The sequence below is a fragment of the Macrotis lagotis genome, chromosome 2, assembly GCF_037893015.1.
Source record: "Macrotis lagotis isolate mMagLag1 chromosome 2, bilby.v1.9.chrom.fasta, whole genome shotgun sequence".
NCBI lineage: Eukaryota > Metazoa > Chordata > Mammalia > Peramelemorphia > Peramelidae > Macrotis > Macrotis lagotis.
Window position 1 is genome coordinate 302,604,725 of NC_133659.1, and position 4,127 is coordinate 302,608,851.

Here is a 4,127-nt window from a genome sequence, read left to right on the forward strand (position 1 = left end):
TCTTCTTTACCTGGATAGAAATGCAGAAGCATAATTAAGGTTTTGCATACATATAAAAAGGAATCTTCAATCTAACTGAATAATAATATATGCAACATTTGATTACTCACTACTAGAAACAAATATAATTGGGTTTTGTAGGTCATCCAAACTCAAATAGAAATGAGCAATCTAAGCCATACATAATCATTCCTATAGACTACATATTGACTAGTAAATGCCACATAATAACACTATCTATGTTCTTTTATATATTTATTTATTTTGTTAAATATTGCCAAATTACATTTCAGTATGTTTCACTGGCACCTAGGAGTGTGGGAGGCTGCATGTCTGATACTGCTGGAATAGTGTCAAATATAAAGCAGAGACTTGGAACAATTATCAAAAGAGTCTCTCACTTTTTGAGTATACACAGGTGAAAATGACTCTGCCAAGATAATGCTTCCTTGGAAAGTTTTCTCTTTTAACTAACATTTAGGTTAAAATCATCTTCAACACTTTATTTTCATAGCCCAAGCATAAACATCCATACAAACATTTAATTTCAACTGTTTTACAAAAGATTTTTAGATTAAAAAATTGTAAAGCAAGAAAAATATAAATTAGATTACTTCTTTGAACATTAAAATAAGAAATGCTATTTCTGAAAACCACTGATACTTCAGAAAATAAATTGTGATCATATCTGAAACAGCAAAAAGATATGTTTTAGGACTTGCAGCTATCTAATTTTGCAGATGGAATTGAGAATATTAAAAAATTCATTGAATATATATATATATATATATGTATTTGTATGTATATACACACTTGTGGTTGTGCACACACTATGAAAGAAAAGATTTCAGAAAGTCTATCATAAAAGATGCAAAAAAAGAAAAAAATTGGGGTCTCATAAGTATTTTGTGTGAGAATAAAGAAGAGGTTGAAGGTTCAAGGCATTGCCTCTTTTAATGAAAGTACAAGATGCATTATTCTAAAATTTTACCAAAAAATGTGAAATCAATGTAGTAAAAATGCTAACACCCCAAAATAATAGTTTCGATGAATAAGGAGGCAATATTGGAATTAATAGATTAGCTGCATCCTACAGAATATATACAATGTGAAACCCTGTGTTCAATTCTGAGCATCACATTTAATAAAGAACATTGCTATGTTTCTAGTATGCATTAAAGAAGGTTTAACATTGTTAGTATATGAATGATGAGCACACACACACACACACACACACACACACACACACACACACACACACATATATATTATTGAAGTAATTGGTGAAGTTTAGTTTAGAGAAAAGGAAAGTGAGTGAAATGTAATGGCTGTTCACAATTCTCTAAAGACCTGTCCTGGAAAAGGAAGATTCAGTTTAGTCTATTTGGCTCCAGAAAACAAAGCTAGACCCAATAAGAGTAAATTACAAAGAAGAAAACTTAGATTGCTTATAAGGTACAGAGAATATCCTAATTTTTCCAGGTAAGAAACAGGCTTTCAGTTGTTAGAAAGCTAGAAGTAAAGGATGGATGACAACTTGTCAGATATGTTAGAGAGGAGATTTTTTTTTAATGATATGCTTGAAAGGAAATTCTTGAAGATATGAGACTTCCAACTCTGAAATTCTGCATATTCCAAGTGATAAGCAAGAGGCTGCATTTGCTTCAGTGCTTATCTTCAAATCAAAACAACTGTAGTTTTGCTTGTTTTTTGAAAAATGAGACTTTTTAAAAATTCTCTCCAAATGTCTCTCTTTTTTTTTTTTTGTCTAAGAATTTTATAATAGATAGAGGGAACCCTGTTAGCACCTTGAAAGAAGTCCCCAAGAAACCATTGCTCTTTGGTGCCCTCTGCTGCTTCTTTTTTGTTGAAATTTCTCTATGACTCAATCCTCCATTAGTCTTATCTTTTCCTACAGTGAAGAACATGGACTCACCCCTCCTCCTGCCATTTGCCCTTTGTTTAGAAACAGAAATAGACTGTTTTGAATGTATTTAAATGAATTCACTAAGCACACCTTGAAAATATTCATGTTGGACAAGAAAGTAAGATAGCTGCCAATATTTTAAAATACTTATTAAAAATCTTGGTTTTTTTGAGTAAAGAGAACACACAAATTTTGATCCTATATGCACAAGTACGTTGATTAAAGTCGCTTTCTTTCTAAATTTTTCCTCTTTTTAGCTCACTGAACTCAGTTTTAGGAGTAAAATAAGAAATATTAATTTAGAAAATAAGCATTGAAAATGAAGAAACAGAATTGCAGAATAGTGTATTTAGAGAGATCTAAAAGATTCAACTAAAATTTGAAAAAGTTTCAGTAAATGATCAGGATATAAATCACAGTCTATTTTGTATTATCAAATCTGAACAAAATGGAAAGGAATATTCCTTTCTAACTAATAGACTATAGAAACAACATGAATTATATTTACCAAGACGCATTCAGAAGTTATACAACTATCAAATACTCATTATAAAAAAAGGGAGACAAATAATTGGGGAGATGTTCATTGTCCAGATTTGAGCCATGTCATTATAATAAAATTGAAATATTACCTAAATTAATTTAAAGATTTAGTGTCATATAAGACTAAAATCATTTTATTAAACTAGAAGAAATAATAACAAATCATGTACAGAAATAGTCAAGATTCTTTTTTGTTTCATTATATAAATATTTTATTTGTTTTCCAATTATACAATGGTAGTTTCTACCATTCATTCCATCATTCATTCTCTCTACCAATCTAATTTTTTCTGCAAGGTGTTGAGTTTTACAATTTTTCCCCCTCTTTCTTCTTCCCAACAGAGGCAATCTCATATGGTCTTTACATTTAGTCAAGATTATTAATGGAAATTATAGATGGGATAGAAAAGAAGTCTAGTAATACCAACTCTCAAGTTATGCTGTATCACATTAATATTAAAATAATAATTTGTACAATAACTTTTATTTTAGCAATGTTCTCATCAACTGGGGAATTACTAAACAAATTAGATCATGAGATGAAACACCTATGTTCCAATCAATAATGTTCCATTATTGTTCCATGCTATGAAAGGAATAGATTCAGAGACACCTAAGAGATCTTAGACCACAATAATTAGTTCAGAGGTGATAGAGCAGCACCTACCTCACCCCTCCCCAAAGTATAGACAACAACTAAACTATTATATAGGAAAGCATCTTTTTTTTAATAGAAATTTATTTTTCTATCTATATGCAAAGATAATTTTTAATGTTCAGTTTTTTGTAATAAGTTCCACATTTTTATTCCTTTCTCTTTTTCTTAACCTGAAACAACTTTATTTTAAAAATGCTGACTAACACAATGACAATCGTGATCTTGGAAGATTGGTGAGGAAACTTACTTGCCAGTTTTAGGCAGAGAGAGGATGGACTATGAAAATAGTTGGAATAATCTCATTAGGACTGCTGTCATCTGAAAACTATTATCTATACATTATTATATTTGTCCATAAATGATTCTAATTGAATCTTTAGAAATTCCCTAATGTTTCAAAGAATGGAATCATAATAAATTATATTTTATAGCAAATTTTATAGCAAAAAAATGGATAATTTGAAGAATATTTCAGGATGCCATATAGTCATGGGGAGCAACAGAATTTTCAAATTTCATTATGCACAAATATATTTGTATGAAATTTTTGGTTATTTTGGAAAAATCAGAGGTTAATGTATATACAGGACTGCATCACATCATATTGAAACATAAGTTATTCCTTAGATATTATCATAAAAGTATGTGAGTTGTGCTCCAGGATGATGTTCTATTCTGGGAACAAAAAAGATTACCTTTTTCTTTATGAATTAGAGTACTCATTCATCACAGAAGTGATGCAGCATTCTAGATTGTAAGAGGGGTCATTCCATCTAGGCATTTTCTTTAGATTGTGCTTTGTGTTTTATGCTTTCGTGAAACCAAGTTTAATAGCATGACCTAGATCTATTAAGACATGGTAATTAGAATTAAAGCCAAAAAATTTCACTTGAAGTTTAAAAATAACTTATCAAAACTAGTGCCAAGACTGAATGATTTCCTTAATCTCCCTTGTCACCATTTTGACTTTTCCACAGTGCTATGAAAACTCGATAATCA